At 42.9% G+C, this 22,036-nt stretch overlaps 1 long non-coding RNA gene across 1 annotated transcript in view; it reads left to right on the top strand.

Annotated features, from left to right (window-relative positions):
* Nucleotides 1–22,036, top strand: part of LOC309327236 — a 621,761-nt gene that overhangs the window by 352,169 nt on the left and 247,556 nt on the right. Inside the window, exon 2 of the long non-coding RNA XR_014150462.1 lies at nucleotides 11,610–11,952. This is a non-coding gene — a long non-coding RNA (uncharacterized lncRNA). The remainder of the gene's footprint in view (nucleotides 1–11,609; nucleotides 11,953–22,036) is intronic.

Below are 22,036 nucleotides of genomic sequence, written 5' to 3'. Positions count from 1 at the left end.
GAAAGCCAAAAAGGAGCCCCCCGGGTGTGCACAAGAGGAAATGGCTTATTTGCTAGATTTACATTCCACTCTGTGCCATTGGACTCAGAACAGCTTTCAGCAGTTGGTTCTAAACATGACCCAGGTGCTCCTTCTGGGTTTGGTTCCATTCTCTCCCACCTGTAGCATGTGAATGTGGAACACTTGCAGGGAAAGGCTGCAGCTGCATGGTAGGGCACCGGCTTCTTATGCAGATATCCCAAGCTTCTTTTCTTCAAAACCCATCAGAGTTTGTCAGTTGTGTGGGAATGTTAAGGATTTGTTGTTTAGTCGCTTAGTCATGTCTGACTCTTCGTGACCCCCTGGACCAGAGCACGCCAGGCAGTCCTGTCTTCCGCTGCCTCCCACAGTTTGGTCAAACTCATGTTGGTAGCTTCGAGAACACTGCCCAACCATCTCGTCCTCTGTTGTCCCCTTCTCCTTGTGCCCTCCATCTTTCCCAGCATCAGTGTCTTTTCCAGGGAGTCTTCTTTTCTCATAAGGTGGCCAAAGTATTGAAGCCTCAGCTTCAGGATCTGCCCTTTCAGTGAGCACTCAGGGCTGATTTCCTTCAGAATGGATAGATTTGATCTTCTTGCAGTCCATGGGACTCTCAAGAGTCTCCTCCAGCACCATAATTCAAAAGCATCAATTCTTTGGCAATCAGCCTTCTTTATGGTCCAGCTCTCACTTCCATACATCACTTCTGGGAAAACCATAGCTTTAACTCTACGGACCTTTGTTAGCAAGGTGACGTCTCTGCTTTTTAAGATGCTGTCTAGGTTTGCAATTACTTTTCTCCCAAGAAGCAGGCATCTATTAATTTTGTGAGGATAGTTGTTGTTATTGTTTAGTTGTGTTCGACTCTCCATGACCCCATGATCCAGAGCATGCCTTGGAAACTCTCACTTCCTTCTCAAAGCATCTCCTTTTTATATCAATGGAGTTTTCTTGGCAAAATACTGGAGTGGTTTGCCAGTTCCTTCTCCAGGTGGATCACATTTAGTCTAAACTCTCGGCTATGACCTGTCCATCTTGGGTGGCCCTGCACAGCATAGCTCATAGCTTCCCTGAGTTATTCAAGTCCCTTCGCCACAACAATCCATGATTAAGGATAGTAGGAGAGGATATATTGATTAAATATTATCCTTCCTTCACTCATACTAGTGAGTCATGTAGCAGATTCCCCTCAAACAGCAGAAAGCTAGTTTGCAAATTCATTTGAATCTCTTTAGTTAAGCAATCCCCCTTCATGGATCATTGCCTTGCCGTGGCGAAGAGGCTTGAATAACTCAGAGAAGCTATGAACTATGCCAAGCAGGGCACCCAAGATGGACAGGTCATAGTGGAGAGTTTTGACCAAACGTGATCTACCTGGAGGAGGAACCACTGCGGGAGGCAGTGGAAGACAGAAGTGCCTGGCGTGCTCTGGTCCATGGGGTCACGAAGAGTCGGACACAACTAAACAACTAAACAACAACAGTTAAGCAATCCAATCTGGCTTGCCCAGATGGATTATTCCTGGTGTCCCCTTTTATCCCTATTAAAAGAATAAAGGCACAAAAGTCTTTCCTTAAAAGTTACAAGAAGTTTACTCACATTCAGTTCACAGTATGATCCCTGAAGGCAGGCTTTACATAACAAAGTGTGAATTAATCCCATATTGGGATTGAGCCCATGTGCTGTTGGCTGAGAGCCAGCAGACAGCAAAATACTTTAAGAGAACAGCATCAAGAGAACAAAATGGCTGCAGGAGAGCAGCATGGTATCAAGAGAGAGAAAGATGGCTGTGTGACTCGGCTCTTTTATGGAGTCAGCCAGGGTCACTCCCATCTCCCTGGTCACATAGAGGGGGAGGATGTTCCAGACCAGTGGAACAGGAAGTTATACTGGCTGGACTAACACCCCCTGCCTGTGTCCACTCTAGGGAAACAAGGAATGTTGTATTTGACTGCTCCAATGGACTACAACCCACAAGTTGGAGTACAATATACTACGTTAGGTGGTTCAATGGTCTGACTTGCTCTCAGGCAACTTCATGTGCTCTTTTCCATATCTGCAATTGATTGCACCTCCTGCAGTGACTGAAAGGGCACTCCAAGGGTTCCTCAACACTTGAGAGGATCTTTTCAAGGGTGTGAGGAGCTGCTACTAGAAGGGAGAGGGTAAAGATCCTTCTATGAACACGTCACTGTGGGGGGAAGAATGTTGCCCCCATTGAATATTTGTTACATTGAGTTGGCAATCCCCTATTTCCCAAATGTATGGAAGCTGTCCTGTGCTCTGCTGCTGAAACACAGCCTCATTTTAAAAGTAAAATTAAGACACCAGCCACCAGAACATATTGCAAAACAGTTTGCAAGGAATTCACACACTTGCATATCAGCAGGCTTCAAGCCCTCCCAGAAATGTGCTAGAATTTCTCCCATCGCCTTCATTTCTGCTCAAAGATCTGGCAGAGAGAGAGAGAGAGAGAGGCATTTGAGTGCCCACAGTTTGTAGTTGCCCATAGTTGGTCCATTGGTCTGGCCAAGAGCTTCCCACTTTGATCCCTAAATCATTACCTATTTTACGTCTGGGATTTTTAAAATGAATTTTCAGGGTCTTCTAAAAAGGGGGGGGGTGTATTCTAATGTTAACTGGAAGCTTTTGGCAGTTCTAAGAAAAATGTGGCATGTTGGCACTAGGTAACTTGTTCATCTTTGTCATAAATACAAACAGAAGGCAAATATAAAACAGAACCGTGAGAAAAGAATGCAATTTCTTTTTTTATTTGCTTTTAGAAGGGAGAGGAAAAACCACTGTTATCTCTTCAGAGACAATCCCAGAGCTGCTTCCTTGTTCCTTTTAGATGGAAATTAGACACATCAGAGGAGAACGAGTGGGACTTGTCATCAGTGTAAGTAATCAATGTAAGATCTGTTCTACGTGGAGATTTATTCTACATACCTTCATGTTTTTGCAGAAGCAGGACCAATAAATTACAGAGTAGCAGAAACAATTGTTAGACTGTTCAGTATGCTATCAAATATAGTGTAATTCAAGGAATGGAAATTCCATCCTTCCCTCAGAAGGTAGGTCTCTCAATGCATAGGTGTATACATTATTTTTAAAGCAATCTGTAGTTTTGTTTACTGCAAATTCTGTGCTCAGTTATGCATTTATAATGCTTCCTAAAATGAATCAGACTTGCATACATGTCTTACTGTGGAATAACTTTATTTAAGATAAAGGTAAAAACATGAAGGCAGAGGAGATTACTGTGAAGAGACCTTAGAGTATGTTTATCAACTCAACAGCAATATAGACTGCTAAAGTAATCACAAAATGGGTTCATAGTAATCCACTTGTGTGAATAGATTAGGAGGAGGAGGAGGAGGAGAAGGAGGAGAAGGAGGAGGCTAAAGAATGCAATGACTGAGAACTTTGAGACTACACTAGGGCTGAACCAAAACAGATCACCAAAGTTCAGGAACATTCAGAAAAGCACCCAAAAAAAGTACCCTAAGCTCTGAAATACAAAATACTTAAAGTGATTCTGCAATCAATATCTAACGCCTTTCAACTGAATAGAGGAATTCTTCTGCATGTAATCCTAAAACTGCCAAAACATTGAGCATTTTAATGGCTTCCAGTGGAGCTCACAATAAAATCCATGCAATGCATTATAGCAGAGCAAAATTTTAAAAGCAGCAGTTCAGATAGAATTAAGAAAAATACGGTACTTTCAAAGTTGTTGGAAAATGAACAATAAAAGTCCTTGCTTGATGCTACAAATCAAGCAAAGTAGGATCCAGGAAAGCATTCCCATGGAGCAAGTTCCATATGCAAAGCGTCAGTACAAAAATGGTTCCTCCAATGAAAACCACTTGCTTCTCCTTAGATGGCAGAAGCACCTGGAGGAGTATTGCTTTTTGTTGTGTTCAGAAATGTATCAGAAGCTAGCGTAGTTCTTCAAGTACTGGTGTAATAAAGTCCCAACTTCCAGTCCTAGCAGCCATATTCTCCAGGAAGGAATTATATTATAATCTATCTAAACACATCTAAAGGGAAAGAGCCATTTATATTGAATCTCTTCCTTTATCAGCCTGCCTGTGGCAAAGCACAATTCACACCCTTTTCATGAAGTTATAGGTGAATGAGGCATTAGAAGTAAAAACTGATTGCCATCTAATCTGAAATTTGGATTGTCCATCTTTAATGCCAGGACTCTTGAACTTAGATCTTTAAAAGTCAAGGCACATCTCTATCTAAAATCTGCTTTTTTGGCATAGGTTTAGTTAATACAATAAGCTCTTTCTACAGAAACATTTTGATTCTGAACCCAGGAGTGTTGCAAATAAATCCTCTATATATGCTATCAACATGTCTTCTTCCAACTACTTAAATTACACCTTCTATTTTTGTTATCTAAAGCTGCCAGTTGTTTCTTTAAAAAAAAAACACAGGGTTTTGGATGCTATTGGAAATGGCTGACTCACATATTTTTAAATCTGTCTGTGCTCATTTAACTGGTCACTCAGATTTATTTGTCCTTTCTGAATTTCTTCAGTAGCAGTGGCCTCTACTTTGGGCAATGGCTGTTCATCATTGAACTTGCTGCTCATATCTTTGTTCAAGTTCTTGAAACTTGCTGTTGATTAAGTAAGATCTAATTCTGAAGCAACTGCTTCTGCAGAAGCTAGAAATTGGTTAGTACCAATGCTATCCTATTATATCTACTCAGCAGGGCTGGCCCACCCATGAGGTGGGGTGAACCTGGTGCCTTGGGTGGCAGAGGCAGAAGAGATCATGTTCCTGTGGGTGTCCTGTCTGCCTGATCAGTTTCCAGCAAGATCTTGCCAAAATCTCACAAGATCTCACCAGAACCCACTGTCCGTGCTTTGCAACCACTGACGTACAGTCCAGGTAAGTAAACTGAGGGTGTGGGACATTCCTGTTTCTCCTAAGGTAGACATGACCTTCCTGCTACTCAGACGTCCCGCAGAGTTCACAAGTTCTAATATACAGTGGTACCTCGAGTTACAAACGTTTCAGGTTACAGACTCCACAAACCCAGAAATAGAATCACGGGTTAAGAACTTTGCTTCAGGATGAGAACAGAAATCGCATGGTGGCAGCGCAGCAGCGGGAGGCCCCATTAGCTAAAGTGGTACCTCAGGTTAAGAACAGTTTCAGGTTAAGAACGAACCTCCGGAACGAATTAAGTTCTTAACCCGAGGTACCACTGTATGTTGGAAGTATAAAGAGAAAGAAGGGATGTTTTGCCACATTGGGTGGAATTGTAAAGTAATTAAAAGGTACAGTGGTACCTCAGGTCACAGACACTTCAGCTTACAGATGCTTCAGTTTACAGACTCCACTAATCCAGAAATAGAAACTCGGGTTAAGAACTTTACCTCAGGATGATAACAGAAACTAACAGAAGGTTCGTGATGTTTGGGTTATTCCTTCAGAGAAGCTGAGTACAGTTGATTTAAACTGGTTCTCTTATCTCTTCTGTCAAGGTCATGCTGACTATAATAGTAAGGCCAGAAGGAACCTGGGTTTCACTTTCTCTTTCTCTCTTTCCTTCTGGTGTGGTGTTCTGTATATAGTGTTAGGGTTTAGTCTTATTATAAGTTATTGTAGGGATGTGGGTGATGCTGTGGTCTAAACCACAGAGCCTCTTGGGCTTGCTGATCAGAAGGTTGGCAGTTCGAATCCCCGCGATGGGGTGAGCTCCCGTTGCTTGGTCCCAGCTCCTGTCAACCTAGCAATTCGAAAGCATGCCAAAAAAGTGCAAGTAGATAAATAGGTGGGAAGATAAACGCCGTTTCCATGTGCTGCTCTGGTTTCAGTGTTCCATTGCGCCAGAAGTGGCTTAGTCATGCTGGCCACATGACCCAGAAAAACTGTCTGTGGACAAACACCGGCTCCCTCGGCCCGTAAAGCGAGATGAGCACCGCAACTCCAGAGTCATCTGCGACTGGACTTAACTGTCAGGGGTCCTTTACCTTTTACCTTTCAGTTATTGTAAGTTTAAGTCAAGTCTGCTGCAACTGGATTTCTTATGGACAGGGCCAATCCTGAATGTGTTGGATTTCTGACCGTTATGCTCATTTGCCCAGAAAAGCTCTGCTGGATAAAAAAATTATTGCCTCTGGTCTATTTTTGGGAATCCTGCAACGTGTTCAAGTTTTTACTCTGCTAACTATATATTGGAATCTACTCTGGATCAATCTGGAGTAGAATTTCATGGCATCTGCATTATAGCAGAAATACTCCATGAAGAAGTCCACGGGCTCACTTGTCTGTGAAGCTATGGCAGTGGTGTAGATCAGTTGCAAATGGTACAGTCTGGGGAGGAGGGGATCTTGTGCCCCTCCAGGTGTCACTGGACTACAACTCACATCATCCCTGACCATTGGCTAAACTGGCTGGGGCTGATGGGGATGGGAGTCCAAGAACATCTGGGAGGGCCATGGATTTCCTTCCCAGTTTTCTAGTTTCTAGGTACCAGCCACAGGATTGATTTGATTCGCTATGTTGATCTTTCTGTCGTTTTTGGAAATACTTCCATTAATTTGAAAGCAGCTTTGATTTAATTGTATGGGAGGTATTGAACTTCTCAAGCCATTAAAGACCTTCACTTGAGAAGAATCCAGTGAGAATCCAGTGTCTCCAATAAGTTGTGAACAGGCTACCACAAAGGAATTTTACCCTCTCCTCATGAAAGCCAATGTAGATAGAGTTATGAGCATGTTGTATGTTGGGCGTGGAGAAAGCAATCAAGTGGAGCCCTTGGAAAGGCTATGTACAGGATGTTTGGAGCTAATAGATGGTGGAGATTGCTCACTCTTTAAAAAATGTAATTAGCCCTTAGATGAACAGGCCTAGAAAGTAAAACTCAGATGCCATCAAAGAGAAAGGCTCACTAATTTGTAATATCCAATTCTTAATTATGCCAGAAAAAGCAACCTGGAGCCATCCTTTTAAAAAGTACTGGGCTAATTAGTCCAGCCAAGCAGATATTATTGTAATTTTAGCAGCCAACCATCATGCCATTTCACTGGGGGGGAAAGTCCTCTAACCATTTTGTTTCATATTGAGCATTAATCTAGAAAATAAGATTGTACACATTAAAAGATTCAGAGTTATGGAGAGAAGTAAAATACAAATTAACGTAATAGACCCATTTGGTTTACTGGCTACCATTACATACATACAGTGTAGAAGGAGAAGTCTTAGCTAGAAATTTCACAAGTACATCATTGACTACATTCATTTAATTTTGAGAATCTTTTAAAACAAGTTACTATAATGGAATTTTACTGTTCTGAACATGACACAGCTGCTTTGATTAGACAATAAATAAACTAATTTCTCATGCTTGGGTTTCCTTTTGCATTTTTACAATAATGCTTTGTTGTTGTTTATTAATTAAATTTCTATACCACCCTTCATCCAAAGATCACAGCATGGTTTACAATATAGAAACACAAAAAATACATGCTCTAATAACATCTGTAATCTCCTACCCCACACACAGTTGAAAAGACCATAGATTGTTTAATTAGCCAAAGGCCAGGGAGAAAAGGAATGTTTTTGACTGGTGCCTAAGATATGTAATGGACCTCGCATGGAGGAAGTACACAAAGAAGGGCCTCAGATGGTGATCACAGGGTCTGGGTCAGCTCACATTGGGAGAGGTAGTCCTTGAAGGTATTGTGGTCCTGAGCTGTTTAAGGCTTTATATATCAAAACCAGCACTTTGAATTGGGTGCAGAAGCTAAATCGGGTCCTCCCTTAAAGAGGGCACGTATTGCGATGAGACCTGGATAACTGACACCCTGTGTTGTGGGAGGTTACATTGGTCAGCTCCCTCGTAGCTGGGTGCAATCTGGCCAACGGGACGCAGTCTAAATGGTTTGAGGGACCTATATATATGCCCATGCACGTGACCCAGAGCTTCCTCTTTCAGCACGTGCATTCGGAACATCCACCCACCTCTCCCTACTTTTAGGGTTTTGCGCTTGACCTTGCTATGCCGTCATGTGTCATCTGTCATTGGGACAGGGGCACGGCAGGAATTTCCCCCACTAAGCTGATTGGCTGTTGCCGTTTGAGTTTCGCCTGCCATGTAGCAAATCGTCACAACTTGTAAGGTTGCAGATAGGCTCTGGTTCAGGTGATAGGGATGGGAGAATTCTCTCACCATCCCTATGTGAAGGGTATTCCATTAAAGGAATCCAGGTGCCCGTGCCTGAGTCCAGGGGGACATTTGGGTGGTGGAGATAGCCGGTTCCCGGCTTTCTGCTTATCCCGGTGTTCACCCTTGGCTGACCTATGCTGGAGCTCTGGGTCAATGCTACCTGCAAGGGTGCAGGGAGCTAGTCAAACCAAGAGCCTATGCAACCAATCACTTTCTGTAATCAATAAAGTTGTGGCCTAAATTCTGCCAAAATTTGAGTCAAGTGTGAATTTATTTGGGGGGCAGGTTTCTGGGTCTGAACATGCAATTGGAAGCCAGTGCTGTCAGGCCAGTATGCTCAAACCACCTTGTCCCAATGAGCAACTTGACTGCTGAATTCTGCACCAGCTGAAGTTTCCAAACCATCTTCAGAAGCAGCCCTACGTGTAACGTGTCGTAGTAATCACACCTAGAGATTAGCAGAGCATAGAAGACAGAAATTACGCCAGAAATTACACTGGCTGCCAATTGCTGGCCTCAACTAGAGCCAGGGCCTTCTCGGCCGCGGCTCCAATCTGGTGGAATGCTCTGTCACAAGAGACTAGGGCCTTGCGGGACTTGACATCTTTCCGCAGGGCCTGCAAGACAGAGCTGTTCCACCAGGCCTTTGGTCAGGGCGCAGCCTGACCCCCCTCCTCTGGCAATCTACACAGAATTTTGCTTAATGGTTGCCATTAATTTGATTTTAATTAATTTTTATAATGAAATGTTTTTAGAATCGTTGGATTGTTTTGATTGTTGTTAGCCGCCCTGAGCCCAGCTTCAGCTGGGGAGGGCGGGATATAAATAATTTTTTATTATTATTATTATTATTATTATTATTATTATTATTATTATTATTATCCCTGTCCAGATAGGGGTGCAGCTGGGCAATCAGAATATATTTAGCTCAGAGTTGCATAAACCTTTCACGCGCCAGTAAAAAAAAAAAGTGTTAAGATGCTCCGCTGCATGTTAATGACACAAATCTATCCCAGCTATTCTAGGAATATTCCAGATAGGTCTAGCACATTTATCCAAGCGACCCTTCGCTTTCACTCCCTGTGGTACTCAACATGCTGGTCTTATTTGCACTGAGCACTAAATCAAACCATGGCTAAGTGGGAAAGAGCAAGGCTGCTGGTCCACAGTTAGAAAATTGAGGCCACTTTTTCATCCTTGTTGCCATCACACTACCAAGAAATAATCTATGGTTTGTTTTGGTATTGCAACTAATCCAGGCTTGTGTTTTTTCTCCCCTGAGCAAACCATGAGTGATAAGTGAAGAACAAACCTTGGCTACAGCTTATGATCTGCTTGGAATAAGACAAACTATGAGCCAAACTTTGTCTTAGCTCCCAATCTTGAGCTGGGGGAGATTAAAATACCATGATTATTTAACTGTGTACCTAGCATATTTGCTTGTTCATACTAAGACATATTTTGACAATGTGATGTGTAAAGCAGGCCGCTTAGTAACCTGAACAGGAATTATTCTGATACTGAGGATATGAAAAATGTGATTTACAGAAAGAAATATTGGCACAATTACTTGGAAATGGAACATCTTTCAAAAATTGCAATAATCACTTTTGGCCTTGTCATAGTCCAAGCTATGTAGATAGGGAACAGAAATTGACTAATTGGACCATATCACTTTCTCCTCGCTTCCATAATTATCTCCCATCCATTACAATTTTGTTAGAGGAAAGCTGTTAACCTTCTAACCTTTGAGACCAGGGCTCTCAAGCCATCTACTCTGCATACCCAGAATATTCTAAGACTGTCAAGCAAAAAAGCATTTAGAATCCATCATTCATTAATTTGTTAATTAGCTGGTTAAAATTACACATTACAGTATACCAAAACAGATATTTTGAGAACAGTGACATTCAGACGAGTGTTCTTGTTTTATTAAGTGAAATATTACAAATGTTTTTAGGACATAGCTTCAATGAATGCATATTGCCGACAACTCAACTCATCATTGGGGTTATAAAATACATTGATGGAGGACTTGATACACTTATCTCTTAACTTTCTTCACAGTTTGCATTTTCAATTACTAATCCAAGACTGGGTTTAGCTAAAAGTGAGAAAAATAACCTTGAGAGTCTCTTAATTAATTAATTAATTAATTAATTAAGAGAGTCTCTCTCCTTCCTTTCAGAATAACTAGTTAACTAGTTAAACAGTTATAAAGCATATACAGCATATACCCTACACAAATCCAGAGTGGAATCCCTAAGACAGTTGGATGGTGTAAACCTCTTTCCAGCTACTTCAAACAGAACCACTTTTCACCACTTTCTCCCCTTCTGCCATCATCGTGGGTAGAAGTTGTTGCCTATTTTTGTTATCTTGCAGATAGTGAGGACATTTTAGGATTGTTATTTGGTTGATATTGATTGTTGTAGCCATTATCCAGAGGCTGAAATGGTCACCTCCACTACGACAGCAAATGCTGTAATCCCCAATTTAGAGAATTATTATTTTTTTTCATTTTGTGGGCACACCCACTTACTATGAAAAGTGTTAATGGGCCACCTGTTAAACACTAGCAATTTTCTTCGTTTTCAGACTTGTGCTCAAACATTGAAAAATCAGACCTGTTGGCCACAGGCAGATGGCAACATTGAAAGATTTTTGAGGGCATCAAGAAAGTCCTATAGATTGCTACAACGGAGGGAGCAGCTATGAAGGGATTATTATTATTATTATTTCTCTGGAGTTATCCAACCATTGCTCACTGTTCTACAGGCACAACACCAGCTATCATGTTTGGCAGGAAGGTACAGGCAAAATTACCTCAAATTGGCACCCCACTGAAGGGTAACGGTGTGATGACAGGGTAAAGCTTGCAACAATACTATTGTTTTGCTACTATGTAGGTTCTCCTGGTGGTTTTAAATGGGTTGATACGTACTATAAGATGTGTTGTATTGTAGTGTTTCACCTTAAGTTTTGTGCTCTGCTCCAGGAACAGAAAGCTGACCGGTGCAAGTGAGCCACAGCGATGCAATGCAAAATGGGAGGCTGTGATCCTTAATAAAATTCTGCAGCCTAAAAGCAGCTCAGTATGCCATTCTATCCTGCATCATATCTAGCGATAATAGCACAATGGTCACTGCATAGAAATGCATCTCATATCAAACCAATTCACGGCACACCTCAAATTCCAGGACAATGCTGATTACTATGTGCAGAGTGACAATGTTGTCCCACCTACGATTCCTGCAGCACCAAACACATTTAAAGGAAAATCTACCCAAGTCACACTTTCTGAGAGACAGAATATAGCTTGATGTAGATAGGGTCAAATAAATTCATCTCCTTTACAGTTGGTGGCTACCCTGGCTATGTCTTAATTTGTATACAGTGGTACCCCGCAAGACGAATGCCTCGCAAGACGAAAAACTCGCTAGACGAAAGAGTTTTCCGTTTTTTGAGTCGTTCTGCAAGACAAATTTCCCTATGGGCTTGCTTCGCAAGACGAAACGTCTTGCGAGTTCTTGCGAGTTTGTTTCCTTTTTCTTAAAGCCGCTAAGCCACTAATAGCTGCTAAGCCGCTAAGCTGTTAATAGCCGCTAAGCTGCTAAGCCGCTAATAGCTGCCAAGCCGCTAAGCCGCTAATAGCCATGCTTCGCAAGACGAAAAAACCGCAAGACGAAGAGTCTCGCGGAACGGATTAATTTCGTCTTGCGAGGCACCACTGTATTAGGGTACTTTTATAGTTCTGTTTAGAGTAGGTAATGTCTTGATAACATAAATGTTTTAAGTTTTTTGTATCAATCCAGTATATTTTCTTTTAATTGTTGAATGATTCTGTGTACACTGCGGCAGCCTTTGGCTATGTGCAATAAAACTGACTGACTGACTGACACTTTCTGAGAGAAAACAAGCACTGAAACGCAGCTATCCTTCAAAATATGCAGTTGTCTGAATTTTGGGACTACAATTCCCATCATCCCTGACCACTGGTCCTGTTAGCTAGGGATGATGGGAGTTGTAGTCCCAAAACAGTTGGCGGGCCGAGTTTGGGGATTCCTGCCATGGATTAACCAATGGCTGATCCATCCCTGGAGTTTTGCTAGATTGGAAGGGGAAGGGGGTAGAAGAGTAGAAGTCTGTTTGTGGCTATATGCAGGGAGGAACTGAGCTATTAAAGTCAGCATTGAAGCTAGTCTGTATTCTTGTTCTGAAGAGTCTCAAGCCTTCTGAATGCAGCAATAATGTTGCAAGGTACTGCATTCCAGCCTCACCATGTGAAGTGCATACATGCTGCTTTGCTGAGCAGCTTTGTGGATTCTATCTCTACCGCCATATGCTTTTGCACATAATACAATTCCCTTTCTCTTCCCTCTGGGATTTCTCAGACAGGTTTTTCATTTCTCTGCACAGATTCAAAAGACTGCATTTCCATTTCTTTCCAAAGACAGAAGTCAGGGGAGGAGAGAGACTCCACATTATCTTCCAGATCAGCCATCGAGCCACGTTTTCCACTCTGCTGCAGACAGCTTCTAAAACTCTGCATATTTGCTTCAACTTTCATAGCCCCCTGCATCTGAGTTGTTTTCAAGGAGTGCAACAGTTTATAAAGTTAATGCTATGCTTTGGTGGCTTGCAAATGGAAAGGAAAATGGTTTCTGGGAAGCAAGCCAAAATGCTTCCATTACTGATATGATCACACTTGAGTTAGAAATATAAAGTTAATAACAGGATGGCCCATATATTTTGCTTTATTTCAGTATAGCAGGGCAGAGGACACCAGTGCTATTTGACAAAGCTCGAGAGTAGCCTTTCCATTATAATCACCAAGAGGAAAGGGGTGGGTGAGAAGTAAAGTATACCTCTCTAAAACCTCAAAGAGCCTAAACTAGTTGCACAGATGATGTGGTCAACAATTTGCATTGGACTGGCTGTGGAAATAGTGGTGGGATATTCAGGATGAGACTAGTCAGGTATGTGGAGCTCAACTTGAAGATAGAGCCAATAAGAAGACGCTCACAGAAACAAAGGTTGCAATTCAAATCAGGCCAAGAGATATCAAGAGTCCTGCTTGATATGTGCATGTATTTCATTTCTGAGTGCATGATGACTCTCAGCCAAATGTGTGAGCTGATTCTGATATTGCGTGCGAGGTGAGGTGCAAGTTCTGTCTGCGGTGCTTGATCAGTGATCGTAATTCACACATGCCAGTCATCACAAGAGCCAGTGTGGTGTAGTGGTTAAGAACGGTAGTCTCGTAATCTGGGGAACTGGGTTCGCGTCTCCGCTCCTCCACATGCAGCTGCTGGGTGACCTTAGGCCAGTCACACTTCTTTGAAGTCTCTCAGCCCCACTCACCTCACAGAGTGTTTGTTGTGGGGGAGGAAGGGAAAGGAGAATGTTAGCCGCTTTGAGACTCCTTAAAGGGAGTGAAAGGTGGGATATCAAATCCAAACTCTTCTTCTTCTTCTTCACATGATGTTGCGGTAGAGGGGACAGACAGGCACATATTACCCGTCATTGTGCAAAATTACATTCACATGTCTGATTTAGGCTTAAATCCTAACCCAATTTACCTGGGAGTGAGTCCCACTTAATTCAGTATGACTTACTGAGCAGACACAGCTGTGATTGCTCTGTTAGATATGTTTCTGCTTTGTCCCCACCGAGTATCTTCCAAGACAGTCTCTAATATTTTGTTCGATATACCACACCTTGTCCCCATCAAGCAAACTGACCCCCACATTGCAAAAATATGCAAAACACAAATCCTAAGATGTGATACTTAGCAATGCCTCTCACCTTTTAGCATTCATGCCACAACACTCAGCCCCCTCATTGCATTTTGCTATGGCCTGATAAAAACAAGAAAATAGACTGCAATGCCACCCCCCCATAAAGAACTGTTGCATTATTTCTTTTCATGTAAACTCTTCTTCATATGACTCACTCTACACTCACTCTAGTAGAAATAAAGAATGATTATTTGCTTCTCATACCAAGGTTTTCTAAGAAATATTCAAATTAGGCATCTGCACAAAATAAACTTGGGATCTTGGGATTGTTAAAAGAATATTAGTGGGTCAGCCTTGGAGCTACAGGCCAAAGGCAAATCCTAATGGGGGGGTGGGTTAAGACCAGGACATCAGGCCATAATCAGTGGGCTGGACAAGTAGAAAGATGGGGCAGGAAGGCAACCATCAGATAGGAATGTGGAACTCCGTTTGGATCTAGAATCAAGTTCTCTTCAGGCACCAGTGAATGGGTTAAATTTTCACATGGGTTAGCAGTGGTCAGTCTGCTCCCCTCTTCCCATTCTCATCACCCTCTAAGTGACCTTGTGAAGTGAGGAGCTTTCGGGTGGGAAGCTGCAGTTCAAAACATCTATCCCTGATGTAATGACTGATCTTGTCATGAAGGTTTCCCATGTGTTTTAGACCCCTGATTGTCCATTATTTACAAATACACCAACAACCTCCAAGAGGTACAAAAGGTCCCCACTCTACAAAGTCACCCATTTCAAATCAAATTTTATTAAACGGTCACAGACCAGATTGACTCGTACAGCTAGTCAGCGAAACACAACACCGGAAAAAACAAAGGACAATTTCAATACAGATTAGGCCATAACAACAATTTAAGATTGGACAGCATGAATAAAATTAAGTATTTGCCTTCGCCTGCATGTTGACATTGGAAAGCTCTTGTTTTCTGCGCCTGATAGCGGCTGCACAGAATTTAGCAACATTGATCGTGATTACAGGAACCTTATCTTCTACCAAGGCTCTCATACATTGAAGTTCTGATTCATTTTTAAGCTTTTGTAGAACTGGGGCAATAAAGGTCAGGCGTAGATCCTCGTAATAACTACAGTGCAGCAATACATGCAAACTTGTTTCCACTTCCGATGAGCCACATGGGCAAATCACCCATTTCCTCAGAGGTAGCCAACATGGTGCCCTGCAGATATTTTTAACTACACCTCCCATCAGCTTCAGCCAGCATGCAGGGGCGTAGGAAGGGGGGCGTGGGGAGGCGGCCTGCCCCAGGTGTCACCTGGACGGGGGTGACAAAATGGCGGGCGGCACTCACCACGGGGCCTGCTGCAGCCTGCCTGAGCCAGACGTCTCAGGCGCCCACAGGTTCAGCGCTGTCTGCCCGCTGCCTCCCCCCTAGCTTTAGGGTGGCTGAGGTCCCATCCTGTCCCTCCCCATCCCTATGGGCACTGCACACCTAGTCTCACCCCTCCCTATGGGTGCTGCCCTGCCCCTATGAGCGGTTCGCCCCTATGAGCGGTTCGCCCCGCCCCTGGGCACACCACCCCAGGTGCCCGAGAGACTTCTTCTGCAGCTGCCAGCATGGTCAATGGCCAAGCCCAATGGGAGCTACAGTCCACAACATCTGGAGAGCACCACTTTGGTATCTCTGCTCTCTGTTCTGGAGGGCAGTGAAAATGGCACTGGAGCTGGCAGAGCTAGCACACTTATCCACAATGTTCCACTTCACATGACAGGGGCAGCCTATCCCATTTTGCTGCTGAAACCTCATTTACCAGGGGCATGAAGGAGTTTCCAGCAATATCTCACCAGAAGCCAACACTTTGCTTTGCTTATTCAGTGGCAGCAGCAGGGGCAGGTGGGGCACTTGTGGGGGCATTGCCACTGCTTAAGGTAGTTGCCTCAGTCCACCTCATGGGTGGGCTGGCCCTAGTAATGCCCGACGAAGGCCCTAGAGAAACAAACACCGCCTAGTGGCCCAAGTAGCAGTTGCTTCATGAAGTCTGCCTAGGAAATCCAGCTGCAGTTATTCATATTTCCAGCAGCCAACTATGCTGCAAAACTGATAAGGAACAAGGGGTAGAGGTTAAGATCAGTGGCTTAGTCCTGGTAAGGGCTGGAGTTCCTAAGAAAAACAGGAGGCCTTGCCTTGACATCTTAGAACGGGTGAGGTGTATTTAAACTATGCAGAACTAAACAGTTCATGCCAGCTATTACCATCAATACATTAAGATGGTTACTTTTCCATTCCAAGTAACAGAAGGTTTGACCCCTGCAATGTAAAAGGAGCTGACTGCCGAACGCTGTGTTTTGTCTTCTTTAAATATTGCAGTGAAAAACAGAAATTTCTTAATGGGTAAGCACTTTATTTGCCCCCAAAGCTATCCCAATTTGCATTTTGTTCGCTGGTTAATAATGCATGACAATTAATTACATATTATGCATGCCCATTACACAGAGGACAATTAGAGGGGTTTTATGAGGGTGGGACTAATCCTGATTCCAGCCGACTCAGGGGTGAAACATTTAATAAGCTTCTAGTGTAAACAGAATAAAGTCCGGTGGAAAACTTTAGCGAGCTCTGGCTGGCTCCAAACATTTTTTTTTTTTTCAATTTTGCTTCTTCAGGTTTTATTCCAGAACAGAAACAGGCCAAATGCATTGCACTCTTATACAAAACAATGTGCGCGCACACAGCAGTGCATAGAAGAGCCAAGAGGAGCCAGGTTACCCCCAAGATTTTTGTGTATGTGATATCACGTGTGCAACGTCCCAACATCCAGGGGAGTCCAAGTGCTCTGGAGGAGCCAGTCACTGAAGCTGCGGCATGTGTGATGTCACACACATGCACCAGGACCTCTTCCAACAAAGATTGAGTTGGCTTGCCTGGTACTTACTTTAAAGGTAAAAGGTAAAGGTACTCCTGCCCGTACGGGCCAGTCTTGACAGACTCTAGGGTTGTGCGCTCATAGGCCGGGAGCCAGCGCTGTCCGCAGACACTTCCGGGTTACGTGGCCAGCGTGACAAGCTGCATCTGGCGAGCCAGCACAGCACACAGAACGCCATTTACCTTCCCGCTATAAAGCGGTCCCTATTTATCTACTTGCACCCGGGGGTGATTTCAAACTGCTAAGTTGGCAGGACCAGGGACCGAACGATGGGAGCTCACCCCGCTGCGGGGATTTGAACCGCCGACCATGCGATCGGCAAGTCCTAGGCGCTGAGGTTTTACCCACAGTGCCACCCGCATCCCTGGTATTTACTTTAGATCCAATGTATTTACTTTAGATCCCTGACCATTAGATCCAATCGTGACCGACTATGGGGTTGCGGCACTCATCTCACTTTACTGGCCGAGGGAGCCAGCGTTTGTCCATAGACAGCTTCTGGGCGAACCAGAGCAGCGCACGGAAACACCATTTACCTTCCCACCAGAGCAGTACCTATTTATCTACTTGCACTTTGACTTGCTTTCAAACTGCTAGGTGGGCAGGAGCAGGGACTGAGCAACGGGAGCTCACCCCGTTGCGGGGATTCAAACCACCGACCTTCTGATCGGCAAGCCCTAGGCTCTGTGGTTTAACCCACAGCGCCACCCGCGTCCCAGTATTTACTTTACACAGCAACAAACACCAAGAGCATAAGAGGAACCCTGTTGGATCACACCAAAAGTCAATGGACTTCAGCATTCTTGTTTCCCAAAACTTAGTGATTTCAGAAAGTCATAACTGGGGGTGCAAAAGAGATCTGATTCAGTTCACGGTTCAAGCTGAATCTATCATACCCACACTTTCCAAACCAATATGTGAACGAAAACACATCCCATGGACACCGTCAATTTCAGAACTTGGTTCTCCAGCCAAACATTGTTTTTAAAAATGTATATATCAGGGGAATACATCCAAATGGAATACAGTGATGTGTTGATTAGGAGAAATTAGCACTAGAACACCAAATAAGTTTCCAGAGGGTTTTGGTTTGCTTCGTTTTTTCAAATTGCTGCACAAACGTGAACCAATTTTAAGTGGAAAAATGAGGAACTGAGAGCAGGGAAACTGGCAAATCTTGGCCTCCCTAGCCGTAACCAAGACAATCGCCTTTGCTAGCATATGGTATCAATTTATTTCATTTATTTCTCTAAAGATTTCTTCCCCACCCACCCATGCATTTCTCAAGGTAACTTGCAACACATAAAAGCAATGCCTTCAATTGAAATACGGCAGAGGCAGAGACCACAGATAAGGAGCAACCTTTAAAAATAAAATTAAATACCAGGTACTCAGCAAGCAGAAGCCTGCTAGAATAAAAATGTGTTTACCAAGGGGTTAGTACTGTCCCTGAATCCGGACATTCCTGGCAGCCATCAGGTTACAGCCTTTCATACACCTCTCCTCCATGAAGTTATCCAATCCATTTTGAAGTAATTTAAGTTGTCCTCTTATAGCATCAGTGCAGGGGTCAGGGATGCAAACTTGAATAAAATGTTTTTTTTTGGGGGGGGGGAAGCTAAGCACTGCCCCACATAATCAATCACAAGATGTGGCACATGCACACCATTTGAATGACAATGCCCATCGACTTTGGGGGGTGGTCCCCTCAAATATTTTATTGGGGGGGACAAAGGGACCTTGACCCCTAGGACTTGGCTCCTATGGCAAGGATTAAAAGTTACATGGGGCACACATGCAAATGCCCCCCACAATATCCCCATGTGTGGCGTTCGTACAGAGCGCTCTGTCATTTCATGGACTATTGACCTGTACCCCACTACTTTAATCTTCCGCTGCCACCAATTTTGTGGAAAAGACCCAGGGTTCTCTGGTGAAGTATTGAGTCTCAGTCAGGGAGAGTTAATAATGAAGATTAAAGTTTATTTCAAATACAAACAAGTTTCAAAATACAGTAGTGCCCCGCAAGACGAACGCCTCGCAAGACGGAAAACCCGCTAGACGAAAGGGTTTTCCATTTTGGAGGCGCTTCGCAAAACGAATTTCCCTATGGGCTTGCTTCGCAAGACGAAATGTCTTGCGAGTTCCTGCGGGGTTTTTCCGCTTTCCCCCACTTTTCCTAAACCGCTAAGCCGCTTATCAGCTGATCCTCTGATAAGCCGCTTAACAGTTGATCGCTAAAAGCCGCTAAACCGTTAATAGCGCTAATCCGCTAAGCTGTCAATGGGCTTGCTTCACAAGACGAAAAAACCGCTATACGAAGAGCCTCACGGAACGGATTAATTTCGTCTTGCGAGGCACCATTGTATATTCAAAACGCTGTCACTCTATTCCCTCTCAGTCTTGTCCCTGTCTCTAACTCACTCTGACTCCTTTATCTCCCCCCCACAAAAAAAGAACCAACCGAACTAACTGTCAAAACCTCTGGGCTGAGCCTCAAAATCAGGTAGGCTCCACCTCCGGGCTTTCTTATTGGTCAACCTATTCACCCTTTCTCTCCCCCAAGACAAACGTATCCCCAAAGAATGGGCAAACGCCACACCATGTATGGGGGTACCTCCCACAGTGTTTGACTGAATGTGCTTAGAAGACTCTGTGCTGTTGGGAGTCCCCATAAGTCTACACATTTTTAACCCTTGTGGAGTTTTGTTCCAGGCAAATGACCAACATCATGAGGCGAATTCTACGAATTAACTATAGAACGCTCTGTATGTGCACTTGACCACTTGATCTGCAGAACTGGCACTTTTACAAGTGCCACTCAGAGCCCTTCCTCACTTGTAAGAAATCAATCTTACCTCATGGCGGCACTTCACCCCTCAACTCCCTGCTCAGTGACATATAATTGAAATATAATTTTCAGCACCTGCTTAAAACGTTTTTGTTTAGACAAGCCTACCCGAATACAGTGGTACCTTGGTTCTCAAACACCTTGGTTCTCAAATGCTTTGGTTCTCAAACTCTGAAAACCCGGAAGTTAGTGTTCCGGTTTTTGAACGTTTTTCGGAAGCCAAATGTCCGATGCAGTAGTCAGCTATTGTTTCTGGGGCACCTGCACCAATCAGAAGCTGCGCCTTGGTTTTTGAACATTTCGGAAGTCGAACAAACTTCTGGAATAGATTAAGTTTGGTGCTTTTGATTTTGCTATTTATTTTGTGTTTTTGTGTTTGAGGCTTTTTTGGTTAATTTGTTTTTGTGGCTGTTTGGAACCCAGTTCAGCTACTGATTGATTTATTGTGTGACTGTGGAAATGAATAAAAGCCCCCCATCCAAACAATGACTATCATCAGTGCAGGAAAGAAAACAATTAGATTTTCATTTTTATCATCTACAATACTGTCTTATTTATTTTATAGTACAGTACATTGATTATTGCTTTCATTTTATGGATCAATGGCCTTGTTAGATAGTAAAATTCATGTTAAATTGCTGTTTTAAGGGTTGTTTTTAAAAGTCTGGAACAGATTGATTAGTTTTGCATTACCTTCTATGGGAAAGCACACCTTGGTTTTGGAACGCTTTGGTTTTGGAACAGACTTCCGGAACGGATTAAGTTTGAGAACTAAGGTAAATGGGCAGGCATTGCAATATATGAATTTTTATGTGTATATTTTAACTGCTGGTTTTATTTACATTTTGAATTTTTAAGGCCTACTTGCTTTTAATTCCTGACTTTTTATTGATTATTTTAAAGTGTGTCTTATGTAAATCACTTAGAGGTGTTTTGGGTTTTTTTGAGTGGTATACAGATTTTATGCGATAAATCAAGTGTTGCCTGAAGATGTGCTTTCTTTTATCTTCTCCGATGCTCCTGCCAATCAGTTTTATTGGATATTTTTTATCAAGTTTTATCAGCATCAGGAGAGGAGAAAATCTCTGCTCTCACCACACCGTGCATAATTTTTATTAACCTTGTCATTTCCCTACACTAGAAAGCCTCAAACACTTCACCCATTTTTTCATAAGGTGCCCCTACTTCCTGAATATCTTGGTTGCCCACACCCACACCTTTTCAATCACAATTATATTATTTTTGAGATGAGGCACTAGAACGACATCCCAAATGCAACTCCACTCCACCACAGTTTTTTTTAATAAGGACATTGAATCAGCATCATTTTCTGTTTATCCCTGACATTCATTTTACCTTCTTTTCACACCCATAGACAGGAAAACCATGCTTTCATTGACTCCAACATCTCTTTCCATGTTCGTCACTGCTAGAGATGGGAAAATTTCTCAACTTCAGTTTCTCATTCTTTATATCTTAAGCTCAGTTCTCTACATTGCCACATTAGTTCGCAAATTTATTTAATTTTAAAATCCTTATGAAAATCCATTAGCATTTTAATGCAGATTTCGCCTAATCTACACATGTTTGTATGCAATCTTGCCTAGGTTACCCATTTTTACAATGTTATTTCCCCTAAAAAGAATGAGGTACAGCAGGGCTTTTTTTGTGGCTATGTGCTATTTGGCTGGAGAACTGCATTGCAAAATTCAGAGCAGTGCGAATTATGAAGGATTGCTGTGTTTTGGTCCTCATAATGTTTCAGGAAGTGTGAATTAGTTAGGCTTGTTTTGAAATGAGAACCAAATGGAATTTCTTTCCCATCCCTGGTGAATGTCCGTTCAGAGCTCATCAATACACACGTAAAGTTATATTGTTTGTTTACCATATTTACTCGAGTGTAATGCACCATTGAATCTAATGCACATCTCAATTTTCAGAAGCTTGAAACCAAAAAAAGTAAAAGGCGAAAGATTTATACTATCTGAAGAGAAACCAGGAGCTTGCCAAAATGTATAGGCGTCAGGATAAATCATGTTGGAAATGTAGGGTGAAGGAAGGAAACTTCCTACATATGTGGTGGACCTGCACCAAAGTTAAGGCCTTCTGGGATATTATTTACAGTGAATTAAAAAAGATACTAAAATATAATTTCAGTAAAAAAACAGAGGCATTCTTACTGGGGCTAATTAGTGAAGAAATTCATTAAAAAGATTTAAATTTATTCGTGTACACCACAACGGCAGCAAGAATCCTCCTGGCCCAAAGATGGAACTCCCCACATTGGAGGACTGGCAGATAA

Source organism: Podarcis erhardii, assembly GCF_964252035.2.
Source record: "Podarcis erhardii genome assembly, chromosome: 13".
Lineage (NCBI taxonomy): Eukaryota > Metazoa > Chordata > Lepidosauria > Squamata > Lacertidae > Podarcis > Podarcis erhardii.
The sequence above is the reverse complement of the archived record's forward strand: the minus strand, read 5'-3'. Positions and strand labels throughout refer to the sequence as shown.